This window comes from Balearica regulorum, chromosome 9 (genome assembly GCF_011004875.1).
Source record: "Balearica regulorum gibbericeps isolate bBalReg1 chromosome 9, bBalReg1.pri, whole genome shotgun sequence".
In the NCBI taxonomy this organism is placed as follows: domain Eukaryota; kingdom Metazoa; phylum Chordata; class Aves; order Gruiformes; family Gruidae; genus Balearica; species Balearica regulorum.
Window position 1 is genome coordinate 20,430,403 of NC_046192.1, and position 17,652 is coordinate 20,448,054.

Below are 17,652 nucleotides of genomic sequence, written 5' to 3' on the forward strand. Positions count from 1 at the left end.
TCTAAGTCTGAATGTCTTGTTCATATAATAAAAGTTCATAGAAGGGAGAAAAATAACAAAACTCTTCCTCATTGGTTAATCTTTCTTGCAAAAGTTGCTTCCAGGAAATGTATAGCTCCCATGCTAATGAATGCAATAATTCACAGGGATGCTCAGGGGCCTGGAACAACCCTACATGAACCCAAATTGCAAATAAACCCATCTCATATATGGAAATAAAACAAAGTTCTCTGTACTAAAATAGAGTCATCAATAGAATGGGAGATCATTTTTAGTGAGAACACATTTTCTTAGTCCTGAAATGGATTAAGTGTTTGGCTTTCAGGTCCAGACTGTAAAGAAGCTTGGATCATCTGCATATTCCATACAGCCCTACAGAAGTAACATGGGGCAGGATCCTGATCCAATTAAAAGTACAGGCAAAATTCTGTATAATTTTAATGGAGCAAGGATTTTACTTTTTTTTTAATCAACTTTTTTTTTTTTTTTAAATGTCCATGTACACAGATTAAAAACATATTGTTGCAAATATAGGTCTAATTTACTCCTGTGATTCCAGCAAGATGAGTCTGAAACCACAGAAGCAGAACTAACATAAGAACATGATCTATTATGTGGATAAACATTTCCAAAGCAGGAGAATAATATCTGTTGACTAGAGACAGAGCTAAGAAGTCATGCAGGAAACATTTTGTCTCACAGTCTCTCTCATGATCCGCTCAAACCAAAAGCTTGATTCTACTATCGTTATAGAGCAGCCACATCCCTTATCTCCAATGAAAGATTTGCTGGAATACAAATAAAAGGCTCAGGATTAAATTTTGTAATGACAACTCAACACTATTTTCCTTTGGAATACTCCTCTTCTGAAAACTTTTCACCTTCTGTTAGCACAGTTAACTCCACTAAACAACTTTTGCTCTACCAGCTGAAGTCTAAATACTTAGAAGATTATCTTACTGCACCGTATTTCTAAAAGACCCGACTCAGGAAGATACTTAGCTGCATACCTGATTTTACGTGCTGGGGTAATTCCCTTGCAATCAAGTTCCTTACATACTTTAAATATGGCATTGGCTCAAGAATAATTTTTTCTTAGTTGATTTTTCAACCTAAATGGGTCCTTTTCTGATTCTGTCCCTTTTGAATTTGACTGTCTCCATAATTAACTTCCTGTTCATTTTTACAACGTCATTACCAAAGTAGTTCATGGGCTGCTTCAGTCTGAATCTGGTATAGTTTTAAAGCAGCAATTGCTCCAACCATGATATCCCTTCAACTCTTGTAAATACCATCTTCTACATTCATAACTAGTTTTTTAATAAATGCCTCTGGCAAAGTAGTATGTTAGAGCCCTCCAGCTGAATCCTTCCTCAGGTTTCAGAAACTGAAACTGTGCAGGTTCTCAGAGCTCAACAGGGAGGAAATGAGAGTGGTTTTAAGGCTATTCCTGCGCTGTCCTCTGGCTATTATTATTTGGACATGTCTGAGAGTCTGCCTAAAGCTACAGTAAATACTTTGTACAGCATAGCTTGAATCACTGCAACACTGTGCTCTGCATTACCTAGTAGGGATATCTTATCTTAAATCATCACAGAATCTGGCTATTATTGACAAGAGAATTGTTTCTCCTTTCTGTAATTCTGGACATATAAGACATCTTTCCTTTATACCTAACTCAGGATTTCTTTCAAATCGTACTTAAATATTTTGTGTATAGCCATGGCTTCATCAAATTCAATGTATATCTTTTCCTTCACTTATATGTTCCAGCTCTCTTTCTTTGTGCCTTGAACTAGTCAATCATTTAATTTAATTTGCAAAAACACTTGGGGGCAGAATTTGCAAGAAACAAAGTTAGAATACAAGGAATTACATTCTTCTGGTTTTTAGTTTTAGTTTTCACTGTTTTGGAAATTAGCTTGATGTTAATTCACTGGAAATGAAGCTAGTTTAATTTATTCATTGGCAATTCTCAAGAGGAACATTAGAATTTTTGTAGCCAGACCTATTAATCTGGAAGTACCTTCTCTATTTTTAATGATCTGCTTTTGCTTTTAGTACACTGCTATCATGAACTGAAGATGTTATTTGGACATGTTTGAAAACATGACTTTCTACAGAAAGTTTCATCTGCTCATTTATTATTTGCCTTGAAGCTCTCATCAAAGGCAGAATGTTTTTCCAGATACCTGCCCTAAGTCCTTTGAAGAGGCTTATTTATGTCATTATTACAGTATAAATGATTGTATTGATATTAATAAGGCTTTACCATTTGCATCCTCTCCACCACTTATGACAGGAATTTAAATGCATGCAACTGTCATCTTTTCTCAGTTCCAAGAACTAAAAGAATGTTCAAGAACCTTGTAAAAGAAATCTCACTGCACTGGAAAGGCATTTAGGAGTCTGTTTTGTGAGTCTGCATTTAGCGAGGATGGCATTGAAATACCTGAAAGCTACTGAACAATAAAAAGGGCTCCTCAGCTTCACCTGTAGGTATATTTTTACCTGACACTCTGGAAGCAGCAGGCTGTAAGCAACTGCTGAAGGAACACAGACAGTGGCTCTCACACAGTTCCCACAACAAGCAGCCTGAGATCCTCTTCCTCCATTTGTCTGACCACTACGCAGCCTTAGATCTGCTCCAATTGCTGCCACCCTCTTCTGTCCTTTGCACGTTGGAAGAGAAGGAGTTGCTGCAGTAGCAGGCCCATGTAAAGGTACCTCTGCTGCATTCATGCACGTGTTTATTGGGCAGACCCAATAACCATTTTTTAACTCTTTTCATTTAATCTCCTATCACTAAAATCTACTGCCAAAGATTAGTGACATATTTTTCATTCCATTCATGTGAAATCCAGAAAAGACAGACAGCTTTGCCCATTTCTAGAACAGGGAGCAAGTGCATAGGCAAGGCACACAGTCAGGTAGCTGATCACAGCATAGACTATTACAGTGGTAATCATTTATGACTGAGATCAGTTTTTCAAGTGTTCAGCAAACTCCCAATGTAATTATTTTTTACAAAACTACAGTAAGAGCTTAGCACACTAAGTACATGAGGTGTCTTAGCCAGCTTTCTTCAGCCAGAAATATCTTTTCTGGTATTACGTTTTGCTTGTGCTTTGGTATATTAATACTAGCAAGAGATGAAGATATAATTTAGGGTTTGTTTTCATATTTATTAGTACCAGATCTGTGCACTAGTGGACCCATTTCCCATGACACCAGGCACTTGAGGTAATTATTAGTGTGGAAAAGAACTCACCATTTCTTTGCATGACAGGGAGAAATGTAGATAGGTTTGCGGTCTGCCCAATTTGAGGGGTTTTGTTCTGTGGCATGGTAAAGCTTGAAAATATTATACAGCTTGGGGGAAGCTATCCACTGTGTAGTAATTGCAGTTCTATGCTTGCTTTATGTTTACACATTATTATCCGACTGCCCATTTAGAAGAAATAATTAGCTAACTATAAATAAGACAGATTTGTTCTTTCTGGCAAATTCCTTAATGCAACTGATTACCCTTGGCAGAAAAGCTACCATGGCACTCTTAAATAAACCTGCACAATGATCTTTCCATCTGTCTAACCACCATAATTAAAGACATCAGCAGTGAAGAGGACGAGATCTTTAGGTTTGGTTCTCAAGTATGGATGGCATCTATCATTTATTTGACAGACAGGATTATTTGCCTTCATTTCACCATTTGATCTTATTGCCTACTACCACAAGGAGACCCGTAGGGGACCAACAAGTCCGATGGATGCATTCTGCTTTCAGCTACGCCAGCAGAATGTTGAATGACTCCATTCAGTTGTACCTACGTGCAACAAAAAGCAAAATTGTATTCATCGGGTACAGACAAATCTAGAGTTTTTTAGTGAGATATATGCCCATGAGAGATATAAGGGAAATAAACATTCTTTTTATATGACATAAGAGTATAGATGAGTTCTGTCCGTTTTCAGATCATATTGGACCACTGCAGAGAAGCCTGCTGGTACAGAAACTTAAGGGAAGTGAAGTTTCTAGGGCTATCACCCGAACTGGAATAATTTGTCACAGGCCTACTGAAATTAAAATTGACCTATGACAACTTGCTTCAGTCACAAATCAACATTCAACAGCTTTTGGCCTGGTCATGCTCTTGCTGAAGTTTCGAATCTACCTTCTGAACTAATTGTGTTCATTCATTTTATACGTTCTCTCCTTGCTCTGCCTTCTCTCTCTTACATGTGTCTTGTATCATATGAAGCAAAAAGAGACAGAAACTATTCTGCTATTGTGATCCATCACATCAGAAAATATCTGATGCCCTGACTCAAAGGAAGCAAAAAGATTCTTTTTCATAACAGAATCTACTGGATCCTGGTTGAGGTTCAGATTACATAGATCACCTAGTCTCTATTAAAAGCATAAACTTAATTGTTAATATATCTAAGATATTGCAACTTGAAACTAAAATTCTAAATAACTTATTTATAAAATTTGTCATTTTTATTCATACTTAATCATTATTATAAAGAATTAAGTAAACAACATTATCTCAAAATGTGTTTGATTTGATAGCTACAAAGACTGGAACATGAGATTAGATATTAGTTAACAAAATATCTACGAAGCACACACCCTTCTGGAAAGAGTAGTCTGAGGGTAGAAGTTCTGTATTTGAGCATCATGTAAGTAGGTTAGTAAGGAGGGGGTCCTAAGGGAAGGCACTGCCTCCTGTGGTTTGAATCTGACATAGAACAGTCTTTCCCTGTTGGTATGAGTTGGCTTGAAGCAGACTGTTGTATGCCAGTTTTGCCTACCCTCCTGCAGATGCTCTCAGCCCCTGCTGTCGGTTACCACTGCCAACAGCGTACCTCCCACAGCCATGAAGCAGACAAGTGCAGTCACTGTAAATGTTATGGGTTGCAAAAGATGGCATTCTGATCCTTCTCAAAAACACGCAGCTGAGAACTGGCAAACTGATCTTCAGCCTACAAAAAATCTTGCACAGAGAAACCTTTTCTCATTGGATGTGACCTCTTGTTTACAGAGAGTTTTTAACCTAAATTACCTCATTCGATGCATAAAATGGAAGGAAAGTGAACATTTAGGCATGCAATAAGTGTTTCATTTTTCTCTCCTCACTCAGGTAGACATAACACCTGCCTCAGAATGATCTTATAGGTAGCGCAGCCAGATATTTTTGTGCAACAATATAGACAAAACTTATCTGTGCAGGTGTTCTCTAGTTTCAAAGTCTTTGTTCTCAATTTTCTTTCTTTTCAGATGTGTTATTCCAGTAAATGAAAAACAGTTGATCTCTAACTGCAGAGCCAATAATCAATTTGGAAACAATAATGAACAAATCCATTAAGTACAGAATTCTCATTTGTATTATGTTTCCTTTATAGTTTTGTAGGGCTTCAGATTGGATAATACACAAGTCAAATTGCAATAGTTTCCTCACATCAGAGATTAAACACTGGTTTCCTCTTCTTCAGCAAGCTGTTTATTACTTCTCCTTGTGCAGACCACTGAGTCCCTCGTACCTGCAGCAGTTCCATAAATATAAATTATACTGTAGCACTTTCATCCTAATTTAACACTTCAAAACAGATAAACTGCAAACCTGAGAAGAATCAGGGGAAGGGGGGAGTATACAGTACAAAAAAGTTCCTAAGCAGAGAGCAGAAAGATAAAAATAGAACAAGCACATAGCAGAAAACAGAAAGACAATTTTCAGATTCCGTGGGTAAATCCAAAGGAAACTGCTGTGATCCTCCAAACATCTCCATTTGGACATGTGTCAGAGCTTTCCCACACAAGCCTTGTGCTCCTTTCTCAGTTCTGGTAAACTTGTTCCAAAATCTCCAAGATTATGTATCTCCTTCCTCCTGCAACTTCCTCTGTTCTTTTGCCCAAGCCAAGATGTGTAGCTGAGGCACGTCTACCCTGCCCTTCCTGGCTTCTCCATCCAAATAAGCTGCTCAATGGGATAAAGGAGAAGGACACAGAAGTCAGAGAACTTGATTGGGTTCAACCCTTAGTTTCCACAGCAGCATCTGGCAGCTAGAGCTGCACCTCCTCCAAGAACCACTGCCAGTTTCTTAGGGACTGCTCCCCACTGCTACTCCCTGCTCAAAGGGATAAAGTCCAGCAACATCAACAGAAATCCTTCCTGAAGGCTCCAGCTGCATCATAGTCTTTCCAGTTTCAGTAACATGCCCAGGGGAACAACATGTCTGTAAAAGCCTAGCTCACTGTGTCCAGCTTTCTTCTTCATGTACTTTGATCTAGGATTAAATGCACTCCCTGTGTGAAGTGTTGTTAACCTTGATTTCTGCATGTGAAATCCACATGGGTTGGCTTGGCCATCACTATATTGCCCCATCTTTCCATGTGCTGACCCACACAGACTCAGTCCCTGTGCAGTATCTATGCACGCTGCGGAGCCATTTAATGCTGCAACAGTTCAGAAATCCTTAACCATGTAAACTGAACTACATCCCAAGAACGTCAAGATAAAAAATTATGGTTATAATTTTAATCAATTAACCTGTGGGTTCAGAGCCTTCAGATTAGACTGTCTTCACATTCTCAGTGTTTTGAATGATACTATGAAGGCTTGATCCTTGTTCAACTTATTTCTTTTTTAAACGAAATAGACTTTCTTTGAATCACCTGACATCAGTGTTTGGGGCTTGCACAAAACAAACATTCACTAGGATGTCAAGAAGCTTTTGTTGTTTTCTAGTATCAGAATAAAACTGTGATCCCAGCAATGCCTAGCAGGTTTCTTTATGAATAGAAAATAAAGAACTGTGCTATTAAATACAGTATTGCAACTGAAGGTGCAGGTGGGCTAACCACATAACAAAAGAGGCCAACAGATACTGAGGTAATTTAGATATACTGGAAATCATTGTAACAATGCTTATTTTACAATTATTAAAGAAAGAAAATTTATAAACTTCTGGGCCATTCTACTAGTTCTCTTGTAAAACCTATTTTTTTCCTTGTAAACAAGTCTATCATAAATTCTTTCGAAATGAAACTTCATTAACTTCAAAATTAAATTATAATTAAAGCTCAATCATAAAGTACAAGTGTACAAATACCTCACACTTAAATAGCCTTCTTAAAAAATCAGTACTGACTAGTCTTGAGACAGGAATTTCTATGTATGAAACAGAAACATGTTTCAAGAAATAAAAAAGATGTAATAAAATAGTCTAGTTCATGTCTGATGGGAGAGAATAAAATGCTGGAATTTTGTTTAGAAAGCAACAATGTTTTACATATAGCTTAATGTGCTTTAGAGCCAGGTTTCAGCATGTTGGATAAATTACAGCTTTGCTACCCTTTGCTGCAGAAACCAAGCATAGGAAGGATTCTGGTTTTGCAGATAACAATTTACACATGCTATTAAATTCCCTTTTAACACCCCCTGTTATAACATCACGAAGTACATGTATACTTTGGTATCCTGGGCCTTCTCAGTTAAACTGGCAATTTAGAACAAAGAATATTTCGGATACAGTTTCAATACCAGGAAATAGAGAAGTCTGTGTTGATGCATACATTTCCAAAGCTGAAAGGACAAGACTTCAGTCTAAAGCTATAAATTATTCATAGCATATTCTGGCACACTGGGGAAGAGACCTGAATATTCATATGCCACACAACTGGTAAAGTCCCCATAAATTCGGGAAATGATGAGATTGTGGAAACTTTCCTTATTTTCATTATACAGGCCTTGTGGGACAAGCTGTGCCACAGAGGATTTCACTGATACAAGACATGCAATCAGAACAGATGAATCTGTGGAAGACTTGAGCCTTGAATCAGAGGTCCTATTTTTTGAAGCAATTTTCCCCAGAACAACTGGGGATGCCAGCAATTTGAGAACTGTATTCTGAAATCACAGACACTCATAAAAGATTACCAATCATATTGCGCTCGTTTGCTAATCAGTTTGGAACTTGTTTTCACAATGCATCCATATTCAATAATGCAAACATCTAATCTGTGATTCTCTGTTACCATAGATTTTCTTTAGCCATTTTTGACTAGACAAAATGAGCACAAAGCATAACTATTCAAATTTGGTGGCAGGTTCTGCCTATTGTGCATTAATAAAATTGACTACTTAATGCCCCTGATGTTAAAGAATGTAAGCATCCAACAATTAAATCTCAATAAATCAAAATATTTCTGTAAACATCAGTAAAAATTTTTGCAGACAAATTATGTTACAGCACTGGCCAGGCAGTGGAAAATCAGACTGCAGTGTTCTTTTTCCTTTTGAAAAATCATTTTATCTAAACAATTAGTGTTCTTGTCACAAACATGTTCTGGACAGATGCCATATATATGCTTATGCCCTCAAGTTTGATGTTCAAAACTAGAAGAAAGTCCTCTGTCACTTTCCTTGCCTTTTCCACACCCTTTCTATACAATCGGCAAAAGCTGATTAGCAGCTTTTAATCTTCCTGACACATATTTTTATGATCTGAACATAAGTATTCAGAATGCATCCAAAATACAGACCCATTGTGCTTTTGTGTTCTTTTTCAGGAGACAAGTTGACCCCAAAACAGTTTTGACACAACTAGAAGAATGAAAATCAAAACAGATGCAGCATTTAGAGGGCCCAGTTTGCTCTGTAAGTTCTTTAGAAATCCTGTTCTCCCAATTGTTGGTGGACGGAAGGGGCAGAAAAGCCTCAGGGAATGAAATACCTAAGTGAGGATGTGGTGTCCGCATGGTATGGTGATAATGCTCTAAATATGCCGTATAGAAAAAGAATTCTTGTTAAAGTACAGCTTGGAGCCTAAGCATGTGTGAACTCTGCTTCTGAATCTCCCACAAAGTTCCTGTGTGATCTTGGGCATCTACTTTAAATTTTGTGCCTCAGTTCCCCACTAAAATGGAGTCAATACTTACCTTCACCACCTTCTGTCCATCTATCTTGACCTCTAAACAATTAAGACATAGACTGATTTACCACATCTCATCCTAATATGTCCTGTTCTTGTCTGGGGTATCTAGGAATGACAAAAACTCTACTATTAATACTTAAATAGTAATTAACAGTATAAGAGTACTCAGACCCCGCCTACACTTAACCTCTGTCCTTCAATTTCCCCACTGCAATATTATTACTTTTTTATTTCTCATGATGTGTAATGAAGCATATATTAACTTTGACAGTCCATTGCCTCTTGGCATACAGCGCCAGCAGAGCACTAAGGACTATTGAGCTAAACAGCTGATAGCAAACACCCCTTTATAAATGATTTGGGTAAGATTAAATGACGTGAAGAATAAAACTGATGCTAACTGATGGTCATTGCAAAGAGTTATTTTCAGGAGACTGTTCCCCACAATGGGTTTCACTAATGCAAAACAACAGGAGAGCAAGTTAAAGTGGCTAAGTGTATGGATTAGGTTTATAGTTGAGACAAATCAAAGCTGCCCAAAAGTTGAGGCACTCAAATTCTGTGAATGTTAATGGCAAACAAGTGCTTAGAGTTTCCAAGTTGCCTTTAAAGAGCTCAGCCCCATAAATGATATTTTCTTCTAATGAAAAGCTTTTTCAGAGCTCCTTTTTTCACTTAAACTCCTGAAAGGAGTTGCTGTTTTTTCAGAACTGGCTCTGAGGCTGTGGTTATACTTTGGGCAGCAGTACAACTTCATCAAGTTGAAACAACCACTCCCGACATGCTTCCATGCGTACTCCTACCCATGTTGTCTCTGTAACTTGCCAGTAATTGTGGAACATCAGAATCTTACTCATGTAGCTGCCTATCTACTTTAGAAGTTGCTGTTTGCTCTTTCACAGGGGAAAAAAAAAAATCATTATTTTTAATTATGTCATAAGGTAAACAACATTCATCACTAAGGTGGTCCAGATTCTGCTGGGGTAAAAGCATTAGAAACAGTTACCACACACACACGCGTACACTCAGCTGTTGAACTGAACTGTAGCCATGAATAACAGTATATGTGTTAGGTATGGTGATCATTTGCCCTCAGACAACACCTTACGGTCTTTATTTATCATTCCAGCTACTCACTGATACAGGAAAGTACAACCATCTCCACTTAAATATGACAAACTGAGGCATAGAAATCTAAGGCCAGCCTAAGTCTCAGAGTCTGGGTTCGATGACACAATGTCTTTGGCAGCAAGAGCAGCATAAAGTATTCCCGCCCTGAGCCAGTCAATGCTGCTTTTTCCTCCCCATTGCAGCCTACCCATCCCCTTATCTGTGCCACTTATCATTAACTGAAGTGCTGAGATCAGAGCTAGATGTTTCCTAACAATATTTATCAGATATTCATGAATATTGTTAATAAATTGCAGCAATTTTGTCACATATATTGATGTCTCTGAATGCAGCCAGAGCTACAAATATGTGAAATTCAAAATGTGTGAACTCAGTAGATCATCACCTGCATCTGACACTGATCATACATGTTGTGTGAATGTCATATACTTTGTATGAGCTGACAGATATGACTCTCTCACATAGTTTTAAACAGCTTTAGACTAATGCTAAACTACTCTTTTATCACTGTGAGAAATAAGTAACATTCAGACATCTACTTTAGAGTGAAATGAATTATACCCTAAACTCCACTGCCTGTACTAGTTCAGTCTTTACTGGGAGTTAGGATTACTGTTTCAGGTGAATGCCCTCACTTGAATCTCATGCTGAATGTCTTCTCCAAGATCACATAGCAGGAAATCAGTGGCAGGGCTGGGAACGGAACTTCAATTCCCTAACCCTTGGCATGATGCCTTTGGTGCTAGATATTACTTCCCTGCTTTTGAAACTCATGCGGAACAAGTTTTCACTTTGTCGATGGATACAAAATAAGGCAAAAGTAAAAAAAAAAAAAAGCCCACACTGAAAAGTCATGTTTGTAACACTGACTTCTCATTACTGCACACATAATTCCCACTGACATGAGCAGTAATGTGGCATTTCAGTCTAGTGTACTGGGTAGTATGTTGCTTAAGGAGTGGAAGCACATAGTCCCTGCGAACCAGCCTCAGGTGGATTTAAATTACTCTCTGCTCTTTCAAAGTGACAGTTTCTGATCTCTGATTTCTAGTGGTTACTAAGCTACTAGAAACAAGTATATTGTACACGGGTAAACAGTTATTGTATACATCTGGGTCCACTAGCCAGATTGTAATGCAACCTGCCGTTAGTGATATCGGACACTGTGTTCCGCTACACACACATCTACTGGCTGCAGCAATTCAGTCTTATTTAGATATTCTGATACTCAGCTTCAGAAATGTGCAATAGGATATGGATGTTGCTCTGGTGAAAGAAATCAGTCCTAAAAATCTGCAGGATTTCCCCATAGAGTTAAGTTCTTGAAAAGCTCAGAGCTATTCAGCATTTCTTAAGATTCCCACCCTTTCTTGGACATCTCTCTTCGCTTCAGGGTACATGGTTAGGTATAAGGAAATGCAGGTGGGACATTCCTCAGGGGGAAGTTACAAACGACAAAAAGCCTCTTTGAGTATAAAGGAAGATGTACAAAATAGAGTAGTTTTTGACTGGCGTTTTTATGCATGCAAACTAACCAACTACATATATCCATGCCCATTTCATGGTCCTTAAGCCAAGAGAGCAGGAGGAATTTTTTGCCTAGAGTCCTGAACTGCACCGTGCATTCATCCACAAGAGATCTTGTAAGAGCTATAAAGCAGAGTGAAAGCATGAAAAATCAGTTCATATTCCAATCAGTTCTGTACAGATCCAGTAACAGAGGAAATACACAGACTGACAAACAAAGCGTAAAGCATTAAGCAGTTTCTCCTTATGTAACAGTGTCCTTCCTACAACTCTGTATAGCAATATAACCTTTTAATTGCTGTAAAGGCTGTAATGATAATCACAACTTGTTTACAAAACAGTGATCCCTCTTTAATCATTCTGTATTTCTCCTATGTCGTACTGCATATTAAAACGTTGTAGGCTTTTTAAAATAGATCTTGCTTATATAACACCAGGCACATGTGAAGTGAACATGAAATGGAAGCCTTGACTCTACAGCAATTCACACAAAGAAATGAATCTGTATGATTCCTCTATGGCTGCAAGCAACACTGTCTTCACTCAGAAGGTTTTTTTTCAAATTCATTCTCAAAGTATATTTAATATAAAAAGTGCATAATGCACTGCTCCAAAGGAGTAATCACATACCTTAGCCAGAATACCATCAGCAAATAGCTCATTTCTTAAGAAGATCATAACTACACAGCTCACTTGAACTGGTTCTTCATTTTGAGATCTAGAAAATGCCTACTTTATGTAAACAATTGCATACATTCATTAGGCTGCTGTTACTGAACTATGACCGGTCCAGGCATAGTGAGTGCTCACTGGAAACTCTTGCAAGGTGGAGGCCTGAGCTGGGGTGCAACACCTCAGCAGGCATCAGGACCGGATCCTACAAAACGCTGGAGAGCTATGAGGGTCGCGGTTCCTACAGATGTCAATTTTATAAGGAAGACTAATAGACAAGCTCCAGTGGCAAAATTTAGGCTGTTAGGCAGGATACTGGAGATAAGTAATCTCTATTGTAGGAGTCCCTGAAATACTCCCAGTACCTCCTGTGGGGACAAACATGGAAGAAAAATCTTTATGAAGAGATAAGAATACGGTATGAAGAAAGGGATTTCAGATTCAGTGAGGGAGTTTACACAGGAGAAACGTGGCACCACCTAAACAAAATGGGAACCAGGCAACTGGTGACAGAAAACTTTTAAAACTAGGGTATCATAGAAAGCTGGAGCAAAAGAAGACATGGTTTGGGTTGTTCCATCCTTTTGGATACAGTCATGGGAACATTGCATCTTTCAAATATGGCATAGGAAACATTTGGCAAAAGTTTAACAGAAAATTACAAAGACTAGAATACCTAGCTTTAAATGAAAATACTGATATAAAAGGCACAGGAGAAACTTGTAAAAGACAATTAGTAGGATACTGTAAACTCAGTAAAAAGGAAAACCAAGTAGAAGAAAGTATTGTACTGTATACTAAAGAAAACTCAGTTTCAGATGAGAGTGAAAAGCTAACCATGTCAAAAAGTAAGACAGAATCCCTGAGGATTGAAATTCCAAGGTCAAATGGGAAAAGTACAGCACTAAGACTGTATTCCTATTCACCTGACCACCATGGTGATAGACTGTAACATGCTGAAAAGGCTATGAGAGCAGGAAACACTATCTAAACATAGAACATATTGATGATAGATGCGATGTCAAGATTAAATATCTAGACATCCCTGGCAACTGCTTCCTTGATTAGCTCCTCACAATTTGCTGGAATAAAAGTGATTCTTGGCTCAATTCTGAGCACTGTATAGCACTGGCTTGTAATGTCCTTGTAGGATCACAGGAATTAAATAGGCAAACTACTCCACCAAGAAAGAACAGCCGTGCACCAATGCCCATGCAATCAAGGGAGTTCTCAATCTGTTAACCTGTCTGTGTCAAAGCCAGGTGAGGCTTCCCATCAAAGACAAATTTAAAGAGCCCCCCGAATACAAAGCAATTAGTTTATTGCCATAAATATATAACTACATGAAATTAGTTCTTTGAATTTAGTAGCATTCAGATTATTTTATCCATGCATAGAGAAGCCACAAGAACAGAATCCAGACACACATCCTCTTCCCATAAACTCCAGATGTATCACATCAAAAGCATGGCTTCTAAAAATGGCAATTTTGTGTAAAAGGAACAATAAACTGCACTGTGGCACATTTGCCTGCAAAAATGACAAAAAACTATGGGATTGCCAACAGAGAACTTAACTGATCGCCTAACCAGTTCCCTTTTCTGTTTAAGACATGCTACCTTTTAGCACTACAACTCATTGAAAATATCATGTGATTTTTTTTAAAGAATGGAATATTCCTTTATACATATAGCACAAATGGACACAGAGAGACAAGCGCAAGTACAGATTTTGCTGCCATAGTGTGATGCAGCTAATTTGAACTTGTTCTTGTGACGCTCAAAAAGCTAATACATTTTCAAACTAGGCTCTTGAGGTGTTGATCATGCTCTCATTAGAGGTATTAACGAAACTCTCAGTGATTTTACCAAGAGCGAGGATTTGTCCTAGGAAGATAAAGAAACTTAATATTAAAGTGTTGCAATCTTCTTAAAAGATATTGTCACTATTCATTGATTTTCAGAACTAGCATCTCATAAGCTGTTGGATCATTTGTTATGATAAGATGTTCTGCTGATGCCTCAGGCTCTTCTGAGTTTCTTTTACTTTCTTGTCTGGTAGAAAGAGAAATGGTCAATGAACAAGGCAGTTTCAAAGTAATTTTCTTCATTTTAATTTACAGGTTTTTGTAAGATTGCAGTTGCTGTGTATAATTTCTAAAAACACAATAATTTGCATACATTAAGAAGGTATGTGTGTGCAGTATGTCATTATTTCTGTCTCCTGCATAGCTTGTCTATATGAAAAGAGATTCTGATTCAGAATTATGAAAAATAACATCTATAAATACTGTAGAGAAATTAATAATACTTGGCAATTATTTCTTCTCTTGAAACATTAATAATTGGGGCTTGTTCAGAACCTAAGTAAGACCCACTGGAGCCAGAAAATATGCCATAAATTTTAACTCCATTTAACTGACAAAGAAACTAAGAATTGGAAAGTTTAAGAGACTTGCTACGTTTTTTTTCAAACTTTGTCTGCATTCAAAAAAATGTAGGCTTTTTTAGAAGTCCTCAAACCCACATACCATGTTCTTTTTGTCACAAAAAGGAGCTACTGAATGTTGAGCAGTTTTTGAAGTCCTGCCAGTGCTGAGTCTCCTGATGCATAGCTATTGCATGTTCTGGACTACATGTGTGAATGTATTTTGTGCATATTCACTTGTGAGAAAAATAATGAAGTAAATTGCATTTATGCAAGGACTGATTACATCAAATAAATGGTTGAAGGAAAATTGGAAATTTAGAAGAGAACAGTAATTATAACTAGTGACATACATATCCATTATAAACTAGAAAAAATACTGGCAAAATGTGTTCGTATGTTGCTCACGTCTCTGTATATGCTGTTTTTACGGCTTGGCTGGCAATGTCACTGAGTTTAGGAGAGGGAAGTCCTTTCACAATGCTTTAATACTGCAACACCAAGATGAACAGCAGTCCCAGAGCAGCTTCAGTTATAGCTATGGAAAATAGTTAACTTTATCTTCATTTTGCAAGCTCTATTCTTTTGATCTTCCCTTAAAAACAAAGATGTCTATTTCCTTGAAGTAATCTTTATTAACCTGGCCTGATGAGATTTATTCAGAATTTTCCAAGTTAAATGTGTCTAATGCCTTATTAAAATTACACTGAAACTTTCTTTCACAGTTCCACTGGAAATTTCTTGACTTACATCTCAGGTTATTGACTTTGTTCATGACTGCATCAGACTGATGGCTCACAGTAATCCTGTAAGTCAAAAATTGCAGTTGGCTTCCTCCTCCTCCTGTCATTTTCAAATAATAACTCTCTGGTTTTAATCATACATGTTATACTTAAATAGCTGTAGGCTTCATGTGGGAATTATTAAATGAGGGTTCTCTAGATTGTGTTAAACAGGATGTTGGATTTCTCATCCCTCCTGGCTTGAAAAGCTAATTCTATAAAGCCATGTAATCAGGGCCTTAGGTCAATCTCTAACACAGTTGATTAGGAGGGACTTGCCTTGATCAAGTTATTCCATAATTAGCCCTGGCAATGTTCCTTGCCCCATTGCTAAAGCATCCAGTATAGCCATTTTCAGAGTAAACAACACTAGATTTATAGTTGATAACCAATAACATTTGCACTGGCTTGAGTGTCTTGCCCATGACACAGGATGGTTTGAATTTGTATGCTTCTGCAGGAACAAGGTAAACACTGAGGCAGATTTAGAAAACAGACTTAGGAACTTAGTCATTTAAGTAACATCTTTGTTACTTGCGTTAGTCGCATCCTTCACAGAGCAAAGGACTATGAAACCTACTGAATTTTTCATACTTATGTGATCCAGACTTAGTCTCTTTCCAGATTTTGTTTAGTTCAGAGCCATTACACTATTGGCTTATTAAATATTAAATTAAATATTATTAAATATTTACTTGTGATCACTTTTCAGCTGTGTTCTCTTGTGTTTCCTTACATGATCCTGTTTTTCACTGTAGTTTATCTCTAATTCTTTTTCCTGGCTTTCAGAGTTGAACTCTTCTTTTAAGTCTCATTGTTCTATTTGCTTGAAATAATGGGTCTAGCACTTAGGTTTTGTACTTACATCACAGAGCAGGATCTTCCCATTAATTACATTCACTCTAATACAATTCTAGTCTTTGTTTTGATTTGAACAACTGCCTAACTTTTAGTTACTAAACAAAACCCTTTTTATTTTACATTCACAAACATTTTCTGGTATTTGCTTTTAGAAAGCACCTCCATACTGTTGTACATCTTAGGATCATGTATATGAAGTCTTCAAGGTTTGCCATTTCAGAAACCTTGGGGACACATCTCATTTCACTTCTCCTGCTCGCCTTCACAAGAAACCTCCAAAAGAAAGATTTGCTGTTCTATGCAATGGAAAATTAGATCAACTAAAACTACTGGCTTTTATCTTCATTAATTTAACATCTACTTCATATCTGATTTTTGTGCCCTTTCTCTGCAGTGTAAGAAAGAGTAATATAAGAACCCTAGTAAGCTCCCACATAATTTTTTTTTTTTTTGTCTTTTGCTAGAACTGTACCAAAGTCACTTACCATTTTGATCTAGTCTTCTCCCCCCTCATTTCCTTAGCAGGTCAGTTATCACCCTACCATGGCAAGCTGGGGACTGGGCCACTGAGCTGTAGCTGTGTGTCTACCAGGACTCAGCCTTTTGCAGCACAAAATCAGAGAAACACACAAGCAAGAAAGCCCCTCATATCTCATCACCAAACTCAAATGCACTTTCTGCCTGGAACATGCCAATAGCTATTTTAGGTATCAGCTCTGGGGGGGTAAGGTATAAAGAGCAAGCTTGTCTATGACTGAAATGGCTGTCATAGTGCTTCTTGCTAATTAAGCCTTCTATGATTCTCCAGCACATCCAGCTCCCTGCAACTTTCCTACAGTCCAAGGTGACCTTCTATTTAAGCTTTTAGGGTTTCTCCTGTCAGCTTTCTCCACAGTGAGAAGAGCAGTACCCTGGCTCTGTGTTATACAATTAAGATAAAACAGGAAAAACAGTTGTAGGTGAGGATCGGTCTGCAAATCAATCACTTTACAGGCCCATTTCACTGTACGACACAGCTCATCTCTTACAGTAGCCATCATATACTCAAGAAAACTGTAGTCAAGCACCCTCCTGTCAGATGGCAGCAGCTGCCAAAGGTCTTGCACATTCAAGGAGCTGAGTGTTCCCAACTTCAGGTGGGAGACAGTGAAATCTCTAAATGTCTCCTATAATCAAATATTTCAAAGGTAGTGAGAACAGAAAGAAAACTTTTGCTCTGGAATATTGAAGACAATCTGACGGAAAAATACCTGACTCCTCTCTAAAATGCTCCTCTGCTAAAGGAATTTGGAACAGTTTTTTTAGTTCTCTAT